Raw genomic sequence first — 18,762 nt, 5'->3', positions numbered from 1 at the left:
AAATGTTCGGTAGATGTCTGTTAAGTCTAGTTGATCTATGCAGCTGTTTAGATCTGCGGTTTCTCTGTTGAGTTTTTGCTGAGTTGATCTATCTAGTGGGGAGAGTGGTGTGTTAAAATCCCCAGCAATTAATGTGTTTGGATCTATATGGGATTTGAGGGAAAGTAGTGTTTCTTGGATAAATTTGGGTGCTCCATTGTTTGGCGAATAGATATTTAGAATTGTAATATCCTCCTGAAGGAGAGATCCTTTAATTAGTATGGAGCGGCCTCCTTTATCTCTTCTCACGAATTTTAATTTGAAGTCTATTTTATCTGATATTAGGATTGCAACTCCCGCCTGTTTATGGGGGCCGTTTGCTTGGTAGATTTTGTTCCAGCCTTTAACATTGAAAATGTGTTTGTTTTTACGGGCAAGATGTAACTCCTGCAGGCAGCAGATAGAAGGGTCTTGTTTTTTAATCCAACTAGACAGTCTATGTCGCTTAATTGGAGAGTTCAGTCCGTTAACGTTAAGAGATAAGACTGAGAGGTATTTGGGAGTTCCTGCCATGTTATCCACCTTCTTGGGGGCTGCGAAAACTGGGTTCTTCCTATGGTTCTTGGATTCTCAGTTTGGGTGCAGTTTCTTGGCCTTTGTTGCGGTCTTGTTGGTTTTCTATGTGTAGGACATCTTTAAGAATCTTTTGTAAGGCTGGTTTGGTGGAGATGTATTGTTTCAATTTTTCTTTGCTATGGAAGGTTTTTATTTGGCCTTCAGTTATGAAGGAGACAGTATTCTTGGTTGATAGTTGTTTGTTTTAGGGCATGGCATACATCATTCCAGGCTCTTCTTGCTTTGATTGTCTCTGATGAGAAATCTGAGATGATTCTAATTGGTGTGGGGAGGCACAGGGAGATTGGTGTGGGGAGGCACAGGGAGAATTAACTATGTCCTAATCTCAATGCAGGAAATAGGTTGGGTAGGATGCAAGTAGAGAGAGAAAGAAAAAGAAGAAAGGGAAAGGTAAATGAAAAGAGACCAGAAAAAAATAGAAACGTAAAAATTAATATAGTTATGGAGATTGAAAGACCATCTATTTAGAGAGGAATGTGAATATATTGAGAAAACAGGAGGGAGATAGAGGAGATGTGAAAAACTTAAAAAAAAATGCTTAAAATATTGTATAGGTATAAAGAGGTAGTACTGCTATTAAGGAATTTAAGTCTCAGAGGTTTTGGATTGAGTAATAAATTTGTGGATTAAGTGTGTACACAATGGGGGATATGGTCTACTAGTAATCTATGGGTGTATCTGAGGATGTGCAGGACAAGGGTTAAGTCACATACAGAAGAACAAAAGAGAGGAAAAGGTCAAAAGGATAAGAAAGGGAGAAAAAAAAAGATCAGAAGTTCAGTAGAGCTAGACAAAAAACAAAAAGATAATTAAGAAAGAAAGAAAAAGAGAAAGAAGACAAGAAAAGAAAGGAAAACGCACATTCACGTATTCCTAAAATAAAAATTATAAGAGGGAAAAAAAAGTTACTGGAAAACAATTATTTTTTCAAAAAAGGCAAAAATTAAAGATTAATAAAAGTTTTAGAAAAGGAAAAAAAATTTTTTATATATATAAGGTACCAAAAAAAAAAAAAAAAGAAAGAAAAAAGAAAAGAAGAAGAAGAAAAAAAGTTCTTTGATTTTTTTTTTTGTTATTTTTTTGGGGAGGGGTGGGAAGAATCCTGTATCTCCCTTTTGTCTGTAACCAGCCTCTTGTTGGAGTCTCTGGTCAGCTTGAGGTCCTGTGGCTTGATTGGTTTCTTAAGTCAGTTTGTTGGAACAGGCAGAAAAATGCTCTGCTTTACCCAAGATTTTGATATCCCCCTCCCAGGTTAGTTTAATGGGAGGGTGATCTGCTTTGAGAATCAAAAGAGGGGTGATGAGGCTAGGTTTTTGTAGAGTTGAGGCATTTCAACAAACAGTAGCTTTTCCCTGGGGCTATTTTGTGAAAAACTCACAGAGCCCAGCCTGGAGCCATTCTCAGGGTTTCTGTTTTTCAATTGATTGTGGAGGCTGCTAGAGGGAGGGGCAGCCTCTGGCTCTGGTTACCCAGTGAGGAAAGCCACTCTAATGGCTGGTGCCTGAGCTGGGTGACTTTTTCCTGGATGGAGCTGAGTCTGGCAGGTCACTTCGCCGTTAAGTTCTTGTAACCTGCTAAATGACTCATTTTATTCCAAGGCCTGAGTTGGAGCTAGCAGCTCCTCTGAGCTTTGTCTGTATCCAGGATGGAGATTACCAGTGCTGGGGGGGAGGGGTGGCCTTCCCTCCTCTGCTCCCTGAGAAGGAGTGAGGACTGTCAGGCTTGTACTCACACCGAGTCTTGGATCCTGGGTCGTCTCTGGTCTGCAAACTGCAGGATGAAGATGTCTGCTCCTTGTCGGTTCTTGCTGGTGTTGAGTAGAATCCTCTCGCCCGCTGTGTCTGGCTCCTTTGGCCTGGACTCTCTGTGTGAGCCCTCAGGTATGGCCGCAGCTGCGGTCGGCGCTGCGACCCTGCCACCGCTGCGGCGGCTGCTGGCAGGCGCTCAGATGTGTCTCCTTGTCTTGGCTTCCCCTCTCTTGTCTAACTCTCTGTCCTGTGATGGCACACTTGGTGTGATTCTCTGGCGTAGGACTGTTCACTGGAACTCTAAAAGTGCTTTCTATGCGAGAGCTTGTTCAGATTCCAGCTTCACCTCTGCCATCTTCCCGGAACTCTGTTTCAGGTTTTTGTTTTTGTTTTTTTTTGTTTTTGTCTTTTTGCAATGGAAGGTTTTTATTTAACCTTCCATTATGAAGGAGACTTTATTTAGCAAGGTAGTGTATTCTTGGTTAGGGTGTGGGATACATCATTCTAGACTCTTCTTTCTTTAATTGTCTCTGTTGAGAAATCTGAATTTATTCTTATTGGTTTCTCCTCATGGGTGATTGATCTTTTCTGCTTGACAGCTTTAAGGATCCTTTCCTTGGTTTGAATTGATCCTATGTGGATTATAATGTGACTGTGGGATGTCCTGTTCTGTTCTGCTGTATTTGGGGTTCTAAAAGCTTCTTCTATCTGAATAGGCCTATCTTTTTGCATGTTAGGGAAGTTTTCTGCTAGGATCCTATTAAACAAATTTCCTAGACCATTAACTTCTGTCCCTAGGTGCTCCTCTACACCCATATCCTCAGATTAGGTCTTCCAATGTTGTCTTCTAAATGTTGAATAGATCTATCGTATTTCTTGGATTTGTCTTGGATAATTGTATGTTCTTTCTCTATAATATCTAGATCATTATTTCTCTTATAATATAATTCCATTCTTGTATTCTTCCTTGACTGTTTTCAACCTGCTCATGTACTTCCTGTATTACTCTTTGACTGTTAGCCTGTCCACACAATTCCTGTATTAATCTTTGATTAGCTTCCTCATGTTCATAAGATACCTGTATTAATTTTTGTTGAGCCTCATCATGCTCCAGAATTTCCTGTGTTAATCTTTAGTTAGCCTGGTGTCACTCCCTATTACACTGACCCTGAGTTCTTTGCAGGCTTTCAATCTTTTCATTCACCATGTTTACCAGTAGTGTTTGTAGACCTTTTTGGGAACTCTGCTCTGCATTATTCATTAACTGTTCTGTCACCTGATTATCATGAGTGTGAGTTGAGATACCTGGACTTGCAATTTTTCTTGTGTTTCTCCGGCTTGTTCTGCCCATTTGGAATGAAAGTATCACCAATTTCCCACTAGAACACAATATTATGGCTAGCATCAACTAGAGTCCTGTAGTTTCACAGTCAAAATGGTTGCAGATACAATCTAATTCAACAAATTCAATCTATTCAACATCAAGAAACTATGGATTAATGGGCTAAGGACATCCAAAAGGGATTCAGCAAACCAGAAATTAATAGGTTTAGAGAGAATTGTGGGGAAAAATAAGATTAGAGGGATGTGGAGAGATAAAAGGAAAGAGTAAATTTAACCAAGTCCTAATCTCAGAGTCGAACAGAATGGGTAGAACAGAGTGAAAGGAGAGAGATATAGAAACAAGAAAAAAATGAAAACAAAATTAAATATAAAAAATGAAACACTTAAAATTATGTAAGTATAAAGAAATGATACTGATAGAAGAACAGGATAGAAAGGAGGAGAGAGAAAGATGGAAAAATGAAAAAATAAAAAATAAAAAATTTAGAAATGGAATACTTAAAAATTATATAGGTATAAGAAATACTATTAAAGAAGTTAAACCTAAGAGGTTGTGATTGAGTAATCAATTTCTCAATTAAGTATGTACACAATGAAAGATAAGGTCTAATAATGGACAACAGGTATATATCTGGGGATGTGCAGAACAGCAATCAAGTCATTTGGAAAAAAAAACAAAAGGTTAAAAGAGATTTAAAACCCTCACAGACACACACACACACCTAAAATTATGAAAATTATGAAAGAAAAAAATCAAAAACAATTTTTTTAATTAAGAAAAAATTTAGGTAGAAAAAAATGTTATTTGATTTTTTTTTTTTGGTGAGGGAAGATCTTGTATCTCCCCTGAGTCCATAACTAGTCTCTTAGTAGAGTCTCTTGTTTGCTTGTGGAGTTTGGTTTTCCTGTGGCTTGATTTTTTTTCTTAAGTCAGTTTTTTTGAACAAGCAGAAAAAACTCTGCCTTACCCAGGACTTTGTGATCCTCCTCCCAGGCTAGTTCAGCGGGAAGGAGATATGCTTTGAGTATCTCAAAAAAGGGACATGGCTGTTTCCTCTAGCTTGGAGTTGCTGTGATAAGGCTAAGTTCTGGGTAGGGTTGAGGCCTATCAGCATTAAGTACCTTTTCCCTGAGGGGCTACCCCCTGAGACACTCACAGTGCCCAGCCTGGAGCCATTCTTAGGATTTATGTTTACTTAGTTTCAATTGTTGGTCTTTTACCCCTCCGAATGCTGGGTGTGCTGCTGCCAAGGCTGCAATGGGGAGGGGCAGCCTCTGGCTCTATTTACCCATTGAAGAAAGTCACTCCTCTTGGGAAAGAGCTTTCTCTCTCTGGGAAGGATGTCTTTCTCCTGGGTGGAGGGAGCCTGGCAGGTCAGGTTCCTTTCACCTGTGGAATGGCTTCTGTTTTCTTCCAAGGGCTGAACTGGAGCTAGCTGTTTGGGCCAGGCCTTTGTCAGTTTCAAAGATGAGTTCTTCTTCTGTGGTGGGGGAGGGGCTACCTTCCCACTGCTTGCCTCTTGGTTTCTGGGTCGTCCATGGTCTGCAATCAGCAGGATGAAGATTTCTGCTCCTTGTCAGTTCTTGCTGGTGGTGAGTAGAATCCACTTGCTCACCGTGTCTGGCTCCTTTGTCCTGGGCTTTCTTTGTTGATATGGTGGTCGTGGCAGCAGTCCTCACTGCTGCTGCAGACACCAGCAAGTGCTCAGATCTGTCTCCTTGACCAAGCTGCTTGGATTTTTCCTCTCTGACCAAGCTCTCTGTACTGTGACAGCACACTTGGTGTGATTCTCTAGCCTAGGACTGCTCACTGGAACACTAAAACTGCTTTCTATGCGAGAACCTGTTTAGCCTCCAGCTTCTCCTCCACCATCTTCCTCTCTGCTTCTGCCTCTTTCTTTTAAACACAAACAAATGGATGGAAATCCCCTAAACAGTCTTTCTCATTTGTAAGACTCAATATATTCACTAGAATGTTTTAATATTGATTGGATTAATGTAATAAATTTCATTTCAAACAGTAATCCTATGTCAATTCTCCTTTTCTAAAAGTACAACTTGTCAGTTTATGGTTAATTTCTCTTTAAAAACCCACACATCTTGATACCTAACAATATTAATTTCTTCAATTTTTTGGATGAAAGAATAATAATTGCATTATGATAAGAAAATATGGCAGAAAATTAATGTATATAATAGTTTGTTTTTATAAAAGGTAGCACTCTCACTAAACACATTTTTTAATTTGGTTTAAGTTTTTGTTATTTCTTTTTTACAATGTACTAATTTTGATGGTTGAGTATTGCAATAATTTTGGACATGTTTCAGAAACTTGTGTTAAAATCTCATAAATGCAGTGTTTTGTTTATTAGAGTTGTATTTAATTTTAGCACAATTTCTTTTTTGTTGATTCCCTGAAGCAAATTATATTAGAAGAAAAAATGTTTCTTCATATTGTACCAATTTTTGGAACATGTATATGTAGCAATTCTCATTTTAGGATGTTAAAATAAAATGTTCTGTATGCAAATTGCATTGTGAATGGGATTTTAGAATATTTCCTTCCTTTTCTCCTTCCTTTATTTTTTTAAATAAGTAATGTAAACTAAACTGGAAACTAAATTCTCTGACAATTGTACAAGTGGCATTTTTATCTTTGAAATCAGAAAGAAAGGCAAATGATTGAACCTGTTTAAGAAAGCTGATCTGAGACACTTAAAGTGTAACTCTTCTGGAGTTAAGGTGATTAGATTAACTAAAATCTGATTTTTCCCTCAAAGATGTATTTTTGTCTCACTCATTTTGTTAAAGGTTCAAAATATACCTCATTTCCAACTTATATTATTGTTTAACATGTTGAATACTCCCAGCTTAGAACAAAATTAATGTACATTCTGCATGCTCTGCCAATATAAAGAGGAGATGACAAGTTTGTAGCTATTCTACTAGCTCCTGACTCTGGCCATAGAAGGGTTTACCAAGCCCATTTACCAATAGTGTGCAGACTGAGGATCCTTGATGTCCTACATGCCTTTTATGCATATGTGAGCTGGCATTTTAAAATTTCTATTAAGTCAGTTGCCTAGAATTATAACTTACTTGAATGTAAATGATTGATCTGCTGTTCTATTTTATATCAATACATGTCTTCTTTAAAATATTTATGTATTTAGTTAACTCCTTAATATTTAAATCTTCCTTGACACTCAATAGTCGAAATACTTCAGTTTTCCCTCATCCAGACAATCAGTAAGCATCAGGTCGAAGCTATATAGATGCTGTTGTCCTGCTTCTGTCTCCTCTGCCCTACAGAAAGAAGATCTGAAATCTCTGCCAAGTGATCTTTGTGAGTTTTATTTTGTAGGAGGATGCTAATTGACAATCAGATGAAAATGTGTTGTTTTAGAATTAAAACTCAACTAAAGGCTGATGAGAATAAATGGATAAATACCTGCTTTATACCTGTGTGGACATAACTCAGGGTTTGATAATTGTATCTATAATTTCTTTGGCTAGATGATTGCCTATCATCTCTCTCTTCCTTGATATTTTCACCAATAACTTATTGATATTTCCTGGGAATACTTTCATAATATAAAAATCACTTTGTCTCAAGGTCAGCTTCTGTGTAGCCTATACTGATAGTAGGACTTGATTGGAAAATTAAAGATAAGTAAATGTGCAGCAAACCTTACATAAAGTGATGTGTTATAGGATGATATAGTAGTGTGCAGAATGAGGATATAAGAATCACAGAGAAAGGAGAATAAAGTCCTTTAGTAATAGGTATTGCATGTCCTTTAAGTCTTTTTCACTGACCTAAAAATATTCATTCAAGGTAGCATTATGGTCAGTTAAAAAAAATAAGATTATTCTACTGTGATAAAAACATGCTCTCACCAAAATGAGACACCAAAATGAGATTTTTTATTTCACTATGATAAAATCATTAGCAAGTTTTAAAATGGAGTAAAATGATGAATACTAAAATTCAAGTCTCTAGACCAAAAGATCAGATGCAATTATAAACTCATTGTAAAAGTACTGGCCATTTACTTGTACACTCATTGAACCCAACTAGTGTTTTTCACTAGTTCCTATGTCATGCTTTTTGCTAAGCAGCACAGTATGAACAAGCATACTTTCAGCAATTCAAGGAATGGGAGCATGCGAAGCATCTCTTCACTGTTTGGAATCTTAAAGGCATTGGTTTCATGTCCTCTAAATCCCTCCAAATGACAATAGTTACAAAGATGTAGTTTGCATTTGGAATCTACAGTAATGACTGTAACTCAAAACTCTTTATTAAGGAATAAAAGCCTCCTATAATATAATTTTGTAGTAAGCAGTAAGTACTGAAAATAAAGGCTTTATTCATTTAGCTAATAAGAGTTACAGAAGGTTAAGTTACAGAAGGTTAAGATAATAAAATTACATGACTACTACTCTTTGAACAAAATCTGTTATGTTCAACTATTAGTACAAAAAGACATTTAAAAGTTAATACTGGGTGCAAGTGACATAGACCTATAATCATACCTAATCAAGAAGCTAAGACCTGAAGCCAGCTTTCGCAAGGGAAACCTAGGAGACTCTAATCTTTTATGAACCACAAAAACTGAAAGTAGGGCTGTCATTCAAGTGGTAAAGTGCTATCTTTGAGCACAGAAGCTAAGGGAAAGCACCTAGGTCTTTAGTTTAAGACCCAGGAATGGTGTGTGTGTATGTATGCATGCACATACAATCATTCTGTCTCTCCTCTCTCTCACACACACACAGAACAGACTTCTTATAAAACTTAACAAAATAATATGATGAAAAGCCATGTTGCAATAAACTCTGAATTTGTTGATAATCACTGACAGGTACTAAAATTGATCTTTAGTAGCAGACTTGGAAGCAGAGCTACAAAGCTGTCAGGATAGTTCTTCCTAATTAGAAAATTGTATAAATGTCACAAAATATAGGGAAAATCCAAGTAAAGGAAGGTATAGGTAAATTTGTTGAGGATTATGGCATTCAAAGCTACTCTGAAATGTATTATGACTCAAAGATTTATGTGTTAATAGCTAAGTCTCCAATGTAGCATTCTTAAGAACTGAAGAAATCTTTAAGTGGAAGGGGATAGTATTAGGTAACAGGACATCTCAGCACAGCCTTTGGAAGGGATTAATGTAGGCCTTGTGGAAACGTGTTTATATCCTTAAGAGTAGCTTATTATAGAGAATGAGAATTTTCCTGTGAATCCTTGTGTGAATTCATGTACCATTTGATGTCTTACTTCACATATACTCCTATATGGTGCAAAGGAACCATAATGTTAGCTATCAATACAGAAGTCCCCACCCTCAAAACACACACACACACACACACACACACACACACACACACACACACACACACACACACACACACACACACACATTGGAATAAATTACAGTTAAATGATTTTCTACAACATTTCATTTGGTAGTCTATTAAGTTTTCAAATGTGCTCCAAATCAGCATGTTTTATTGTTTGCTTTTTGCTTTTATCTCCCTGGTGATTAAAAGAGGAGAAATTGGATAATAGGTATATTGTTCTACTACCCATGACAGGTTTAACCCTTGCCTTTCTTATCATCTAGAATATTTCCCTGCTACCATGACAACTGAAAAACAGCATTTGATAATATTTCTATACTTTTTAAACTGTTCCCATGTTTAATATTGGCATTTCTTAAATTAACCATTAAGTAAAAAGTAATAAATTAGCACAATCCAAAGTTTTAATGTACTCTAACAGTTCATTAAACCAAAAACTCAAAAATCCTTTTCTTGGGTTTACACACTACACTAAAGGAATCAGTTTCATTATGAATTATTTACATTGGGGAATAAATAAGTACTATACTTCACTTATTGGTAACACTCACTTTTTAAATTTCTGTAAATTTCTAGAATGGGAAAACAAAAGAATGTGGTAACCAATATGTTTTTTATCTCTAAGAGAATAAACAAAGATTCTTAGATAGTTTTGGTCTTGGTTATTACATATAAAACTAAGAAGAATCTTTTTCCTGGAAAATAAATGACTTCCTGAAATCCCCCAGAAAGCTGAGGAAGCATTAGATAATTATAACTAACTGGTATACTTCATACTTCAAAATAATTTTTCTTTTGCTCAAAAAACCAATGAATGGATAGTTGTGTCTAATGATAAGTGAATATAATATACAATTATGTGTATATCTTTATTGTCATTTTAATAGAAAATATGCACTGAAATATTTAAAGGTAAGGAGAACTTCTTATGGCTATATAGGATGCAAATGGGTCACAATACATTACACACATATATGTATATATACTATAGTATACAGTATATAATGCATACTATATATATATATATACACATAGTATATACATATATGTATGTATAGCATTTGGATATGAACATCTATCCTAAAGATTTAATTGTTGAGAACTCATTATTAGTTTATAGTATTATTTTGAGCTCTGGAAACTAGTAGATAAAACCTAACAGGAGGAAGTGGTCACCAGGTCATGATCTTGGAGATATATCATTCCTGACCTCTGCTTGTCCCTCCTTCCGTTTGCTGTATACCATAAGATAGCTTCTTCCTTCACCCACCCAATAATCACCATGTTTACCTTGCTTTGGTCCATAATGAGTGGAGCAAATGACACTAATCTTTAATCTCTGATAGTGAGTTGGCCAAATGAAGCAGAACTTAGTGGAGTCTAAGATTAAAGCTGGCATATAATTACAGTGAATAAAGCTTGTGCTTTTTAAGTTTTGGCCTAGAAATGAAGACTCAGTTGAGAACTAGAAAGAATGTCATGCATGTGATATTTTAGCAAACAAATAACTGATTTTTGTTTATCTGTGACACCTTGAATTTGGAGGCTGATGTTCAATCTTTTTTTTTTTTTTAAAGATGGCACTCTAAAACTTGAGTCAGCTATCTATTCTGGCAATTTTCTAGTTAATAAGAGATGGATTCCCATGGGCATCTCTATATGGGCTGGTATTTAACTCTGATCTTTTAGATCTCATGTCCCCTTATGTAACTAGGATTACAAGGGTGAGGTTCTAGTACCCAGCTTAAATGTCTGAATTCTGCTCATGCCTTAAGACTTTTGAGTCAAAATGTAATTAAAATCAATGGTCAAGTTAATGAGAGGGAAACTCAAGACAACACAGTAAGCAGGCTGTTACATGATGATGGCTGGCGGCTTTTATTTTAGTTTCCCATGAGAACTGGGAGCAAAAAGATGAGAAGAAAAAAACATGAAGTTTGGTGAGAAAGGTGCACATTTAGAGTTGTAGCCAAGGTCAGTAATCTGAGGAAGGAAAAATTAAGGGTCTTCATTATTGCATCGAATCTAACTAATGTGTTTGCAGTCCAAATTTTGTATAGAAATAATCCTAAACCAGATGCCAGTGGTTAACCCCTGTAATCCTAGCTACTCAGGAGGCTGAGATCTGAGGATCACAGTTCAAAGCCACTCAGGGCAGGAAAGTCCTGAGACTTATCTTGAATAAAACACCAGAAAATTGGAAGTGGTGCTGTGACTCATGTGGTAAAGTGTTAGCCTTGAGCTGAAGAGCAGAGAGACAGTGCCCAGGCACAAAGTTCAAGCTACATTACCAACAAAAATTACTTAATCCTATTTCTCAGTCTCAGAGAAATAAACAACATGTGCATTTTCTTTCATGTGGAAGTTAGATCTAATATTCAAACATAAGCAGTAACATATACAGTGTTATATGCATATACAGTCAATTAATTGGTTTAAGGACAACATACTTAGGGGAATAGTCCAATGGTATTTCTAACTCTTCTGAACATCTAATCAACTTTTCAACAAAACATTTCAGCTGAAACATTTCAAACTGTGGGAGGAGGATATAAAGGGACACACAAATGGAGAAAAGAAGGATGAACAAATACAGTTTATATATATATATATATATATATATAATATAAAAGGTAAACTGTGTAATTTAGGATGAAGAAGAACGATAAAAGACATGATATTGGCCAGGATGCATTGTACTCATAACCTGACTTCTGTAATTGAAATCCCTTTGTACAATTACTTCATAATAAGCCAATACATGAAAAAAGAAAAAAATACTGAATCCATTATAAACTATATACAAGGTAGTTAACCAAAATATGACTTAAAAGATGATGTCCTAAGACAGTAACATTGTAAATAAAGGACTCTAAAGAAATATAGCACAATATTGTTTAAAATTCTCTTTGTAAATGTCAATATAGTGAATGGAAGTTTCATTTAAGTTTCAAATATATTTCTGTTATGAAACTTAATTCATTGTCTAAACACACCTTACCATTTTATTAGATTTCAGATCATTTATTTGTTTACCCGATGATGACAATTCTTAATATAAATTGAAGTAACTATGTTAGCAATAAATGTGTATCAATATGAAATAAGTGTATTTCTTGTCTACCTTTAACCAAAACTTGTTCTACTCTCCATCACAAGAATGAATACTTTTTTTAAAAAAATTTGTAGTTTTATACCTATCATTTACATGCTATGAGTATTTCCATCTAGACATTTACAAAGCTTTCTCAGTTCACATTTGATCAAATAATACATTCTCAGTGAAGTATAATCTAAGTGTTGTCTTTACACTATTACCATTTCTTAATCATTCTCTGTGGATCAGCTTCATTTCCTTATGTGACAATGAAACACCTTTATCTATTATTCCTTCAAAGACACCTGGTATGCAGAAGAATGAAAAGAAAATGACCCTAATGTTGAAAACAGATTCAAACTTCAAGGATAGTATACTTCAGTATACCTTCAGGTTCTGTCATTCCCTTAAAAGTTTTGTCAACAATTATTAAGCCATTAGTTTTGTTTTATTATTTCCTTGATGTAACAATTAAACATAAGGAAGATAATATTCTTTTACTTGATCTTATTTCTAAGACTGGTTCTAAATCTTGGGATTATAGTAGTGAGTAATGGGGGGAAAGGCAAGAATAAGAGCCAGAGATCAGGGATCTGGCTTACAAAGGCTGAGTTGGAAGAGGCTTTGTGTCATGTATTTAGGGTGAGACATGAACTCCAGCCTTTCTATGTCTCCCAGACTGCTCTGTCAACCCTCTACAATTGTAGGAAAACATAAATCCTTTCTCTTGTCTCACTAGTAGTGTCTCAATGATTTAAAATTTAAAAATGTTAAGGTTGCAATTGTTCTAAATTGATGTTTAACTGGAAAAAAAATTCATGTTTTTCAAACAATAAATGGTCAACCTAGAATGTAACAGTGGTTCCTGAGGACTGGGAAGAGAAAGGGGTGAGAGGGGGTGTAATAAGGCTGTCTGTATATGACAATACATGTATATGTAATGCATGTACACAAAGACCACAAAGAATTCTATTCATGTGTACAATGAATTTGTGTTTATAAACATATGCTTAGGCCTAGAGAATTATCACAAATTTCCAAACAAAAATCACATGCACAAAAATACACACATCCTCAAACACTGACTTGAAATAGAACACAATTTATTGTTAAAAATTGTTTAGAGTTTGTAAATTTATATAATGAAATTTGAGCAAGGAAAATAAATGTGGCATACAGTTTAGGCAGCTGCCCGATATATTTAGTAACTAGAATTCAGATAAACCTATTCTGTTTTTGGCTGGATTGTCAGTTTGAACTATTGCCCTAAATACTTTTGCCAAAATTGAAATTGATCTCAGAGTATCTAATTTGAATGCTCAGACATACTGTAAAACTTATTTTAATCAAATGGAAAATTAAAATAAATAAAATTTAAAATTATTTTGCTCTTTAGTTTTTTTTATCACCTCTCAAATTCCATTTGCCAGCTCTTCTTCTGTTGCCAACAGAAAATCCATTCTGTTTGGAACTACCTAATTTGCTGATGGAATTGGAATGTACATTTTTTCTGCTTCTATGGCATTAAAATAGGAAGGAATAATGGGCCCTATTCACAAGCACTGGGCTCTGATTAAAATAGGACCACCTCAGTGGGCGTTGGGCCATACCTGGCTGCTTTGTCTCAGTTGTGCTTGACTGCAAATTGGCTCTGTGATGTCTTCCTGCTTATCTAGCTTGTTTTCCTTGGTTGTTTTATGAATAAGCATCTGATTGTCTGTGCTTTTGTTTTATTAAAAGAAGCCTGAACCCCTTTTGCCAGCCAGAAGAGAAAAAGAAGATTGTACTGAGCAAAGGCTGGGAGGAAATTTTGTACCTTTAATGAGTAAATAATACATCTTATTTTTATGTCATGCAAGCTTTGAAAAACACTAAATGTATCTAATTGGAAAATGAATTCAGGTCTACTCAGACAATATATTTTATGAGATTTTCTGCATTGAAATGTGTATGGAAGCAAAAGTGGATCTAATTATGGTTGAGTTCTAAGACAAGAATATGAGACAAAAACAAGAATACAAATTACAATGGCATAAATCTATGAACTCAATCTGTCCTTTTTTTGTTTTGTTTTGCTTTTACTAACTTAATTCATGGTGTATTGCAGTCTCTAATTACTTGAGAAAACTATGTTGGCAAATGCTTGTATGGTTCTATGAAGGAATTTCTTTTCCTGGCTTCTAGAACTGTTGTAATCTTTTAAGATTATCAAAGCTAAAACAGATTGTTTCACTCTTAACTGTACAAGAAGGATGCAGGGTGCAGGGTGTTTGTGTTACACACTGCTTTATATGTTCTTTCTATGAAAGAGTCTAGAGTATGAAAAGTGATGACAGGGGCTGGGAAGGTAGCTCAATGGTAGAGTGCTTGCCTTGCATGCATGAGGCCTTGGGTTGGATTCCTCAGCACCACATAAGCAGAAAAAGCCGGAGTGGAGTTGTGGCTCAAGTGGTAGAATGTTAGCCTTGAGCTAAAGAGTTGAGGAACAGTGCCAAGGCTCAGAGTTCAGGCCATATAAGGAGTCGCATGAATTTATCAATTGATATCCACAATGTTCAGCACCTACAGACAATTAAGTGAATTTGGGGTTTTTGCTATAATAGATTAGTTTGCATTTTCTAACACTTGAAAGAAATAGAATAATACTGAGTAACTGAAAACTTTTGAGTGCTACATCTTCATGTTCTTTCCTTTTATAGATTGTTATCTGTTGTACTTTTTATTCCACACAATGACTTTTTAGTTCCAGAAGTTTGATTTATTTTTAAAATTTATCCCATGATTCTAGCTTTTGAATACACTTATAATATCTATTTTATTTTACTTTCTGTTAGTTCTGGAATAGGCAGGAATTTTGTCTTCCTTTCAGTTAGTTGGATTTGGATAAATATTCTGGTATTCTACTCTTGTTCATATGCTTGTTGATAAAGACTCATAGTAGTTACTTAAAACTGAAACAATTGAGTTTTTGTTTAAATTGTTTGTTATACCACAATAGTACTATTTATAGTCTTTCTACTGACCAAGACAAGTTACCTCTGCATGTAAAAATTATTCAGTATTTCCTCAATCTTGAGCTAGTGAGAAGTAATTGACATTATTCTCCATTCTGGGCAGGTATTGGATCTTGTTTCCTTCCATTATTTTGAGTAGCTTTTTCCACCACTAATGAATTACTGTTAAGAATATGTGCTGATCAGAAGTATTTAAGTCAGTACTTCAACAAATAGAGTTTGTTCAGAATGAGGGAAGGGGTAGGCAGTAAACAGATGGATGAGAGTGTTGAAAAGGGTAACTGATCAAGATATATTATATTCATAAAAGGACTTGTTAAATGGCAACTCCTTTGTACAATTACTTAAAGATAATAATAGAAAGAAATAAACAAAAATCTTAAGTGCTTTTTAGTGTAGATGTCTGCTACTTAGCATTCTATCATGCTGATTAATGATTTTATTTTTGGTCTTCCAAGAGTCTCTCCTCAATTCAAAGTCTGAGAACTCTCTCAAGCCACTGAACTGAAGAAAGCAAGGCATTCTCCTATTTGAAGACCATGCTTCCTTATTGTCTGATTGTAAATATATTACAATGTCTTTAGATAATAATTAATGCTATGTGAATTGTTCAATGACTCTAGATAACTGTAAATATTTTCTTCTTCTTTTTTTCCTGCAGTTATACTTTAGTGATGATTTCAGAGAATGTTGTTTAAAGTTGTATATCTATGTAATTCTTCAACCTCATACCACTGAAGAAAAGGTGATGCCATTCAGACAATAAGACAAGAGCTACAGATAAGATGCGATTTTATTTGGCACATCAATGTAAGTGTAAGTCTATTGTAAAATCTTTGGATATTCTATTTTGGTCAGACTAGATACCTGACACTTGCTGTGTCAGCACTCATCCATTGAGCCAGACCACAAGTCCTTTTGGTTTCACTTTCATGGTTGTTTACTTTTTTTTCTTTTTCCTTTTTCTTGTTTTTCCTTTTTTTTTTTTTTTTTTTTGTCAGTCGTGGTGTCTGAACTCTGGGCCTGGGCACTGTTCCTCAGGTCTTCACCTCAAGTCTAGCACTCTACCACTTAAGCCACAGGTCCACTTCTGGCTTTTTCTGTTTATGTGGTGCTGAGGAATCGAACCCAGGGCCTCATGCATGCAAGGCAAGCACTCTACCACTGAGCTACCTTCCCAGCCCCAGGGCTGGTTCTTATGTTGATTTCCAAGCCACTCTGAGACCATGAACCTTCTGGGTAGGTAGAATTAAAGATATAACATTCATATTTGTCTTTTAAAAATATTGTAAAGGTGATGTATGGAGATGTTACAGTTACATATGTCAAGTAATGAATACATTTCCTTTTGAACAGTGTTTCTCTCTCCCTCATTCTCTCCCAGGTTTTCCCCTCCCTACTTTCCTCCCCCTCAAGTTATTAGTTCATTTCCATCATAGAGTCTAGTGAGTATCATTGTCTAGTGAATATCACTGCTGAATTGATTCACCCTTTGTCCCACTGTTTCTGTGCTTCTCTTTCCCCTTCCCAAATCAGATAAACTTATACACAACACAGGGGTACAGAAATATAAGGAATGATAGAAGGGAATATAACCCAAAGCAAAAAAGGAAGAATTAAAAAAAGAACCACAAACAGTACAATAAAAAATGTCTTGTGAATGGTAGGACAAAGAACAAAGGGGGAACCAATGCAACAGTGATACTCATAAGACAATATGTTGGAAATGATCTGCACAACTGGGGTGGTTGAGGGGGAGGGAAAGTTGGAGAAAAATGAGGGAGAGGGTAACAACTTTAATAAGAAATATACTCAATATCTTACTTATGTAATGGTATCTCCTAGGATACCGACCTTTGTTTTCACTGTAAATGTTAAAATGTTTTTTAACTGATCGTGCCCAGGTGTAATTATTTGTCTTTTACTATCCACTGGGTTTACTTGTAGATTTAAAGTCACATTCTAATGATTACAAATGTGGGAAACCATGATGCCTATGTTTCTTTGGATCTGGATTACTGCACTTACTATATTTTTTCCATCTTTCCATTTTCTTAAGAATGGTCATTCTTTCTGATAGAAACATAAAATTCCATTGTGTATATATACCAAATGTTCTTGATCCATTGGTCACTAACTTTTCCTCTTCTGATCTAAAAACCATCATCTTCCTAACTCTGAATCCAAAATATTTGGTACTGTAGGCATGAGCTTAAAGTCTTTGAATGAATAAAGAAATGATGACTCTATGAAGATTATTCAGTGCTTAAACTTTACTTAATAGTGGCAAAATAGAACATATAAAGAACATTTTTTAAATGGAGGCCTCTTCTTTCTGTTTCCATAGAGTAGTGATTCTCATTGCCTTTCAAATCTGATGATCATACAGGGTCTGAAGACTGAGCAACTAGGGCATTATCAGGTTTGGGCTTGTCTTTTAAATTTCAGGTATTAGCAAAAAAATTTCCCTTAATCTACACATGTTGTTCCAGAGTTAGATTCTTTCTTTCTCTAACAGGCCAGTTTTTAATATAAAGTGGAAGGATGTTTAATGTTTAAAACTGTGTCTCACCTTTCCTCCAAGCTCCCATTTTTGATATATGAACAATGTTGGGCTGAGATATTTGATTATAGAGGATAGTAATTCATCGATTTTATTGACAAGTATTGTTTGTCATCATCCCTCAAGATATTTAATGGTTGACCTAAACAGAAACTTTTGAATGAATAATTCTGTGCAGAGATGAAGCAGCGTAAGCAATTTGGAAGATATTTTGTTCTTCTTCAAAAGAGTTAATATACATCTGCTTTCTCTTCAGTAAATAAAATTGTTGAAGGAAAAGGACATTCTGCAATCAGTGAGTAATGAGTCCAGCAGTTTCTGGGAATAGGAGGTTGAGACTAGCCTTCTCAGACAACATTGGGATTAGGTTGAGGTTAGATTTATTTTTGCAGTACAAAGTGTTTGGGGCTACACATCCTTACAATGCTGTGAGGGGAAAAAATGAAAATGAACATTGAAAATCTTTAACTGTAATTCCAGTTAAACCAAGTTTGAAAATATTTAACCAATTCTCCCGACATTACTGCCACGTTGCATAAGCAGAAATAGTGATGCTTTTTGTCACTCTAGGATATTTGTGATATTTATCTAGTGATCATCTTCATCATGAAAACATATCATAAGTTCATAATTTCTTTCTAAGTTTTTTAACTTACAATTTCAGTAGGATTATTGGATGAAACAGATTGTGCCAACCTTTTGCATTATGTCTCCTGATTATGTTGTTTATAAATAAAGTTTATGTCTAGCCCTCAGCTCAAGAATCATATGCTCAGTCATAAAATTTTGAAATGAGGGCCACTTAAAGCAGAATTATAAAATAATAGTGGTAATTCAACTTCAAATGAAAGTGAAACAAATATAAAAATAGCATAAGACAATAATTTCTATTCTTTTTTTGTATTAATGTTTGCAAAAGGTTTCCCTTACACAACAGTGATAATCTCAATTAAACAACAAAGGAGAATTTTTAAATAATTTTAAAAATAATTTAGAACACTGAGAAAATGAAATGAA

Source organism: Dipodomys merriami, unplaced genomic scaffold (genome assembly GCF_024711535.1).
Source record: "Dipodomys merriami isolate MVZ:Mamm:240054 unplaced genomic scaffold, mDipMer1.0.p SCAF_20, whole genome shotgun sequence".
NCBI classification, from domain to species: domain Eukaryota; kingdom Metazoa; phylum Chordata; class Mammalia; order Rodentia; family Heteromyidae; genus Dipodomys; species Dipodomys merriami.
The sequence above is the reverse complement of the archived record's forward strand: the minus strand, read 5'-3'. Positions refer to the sequence as shown.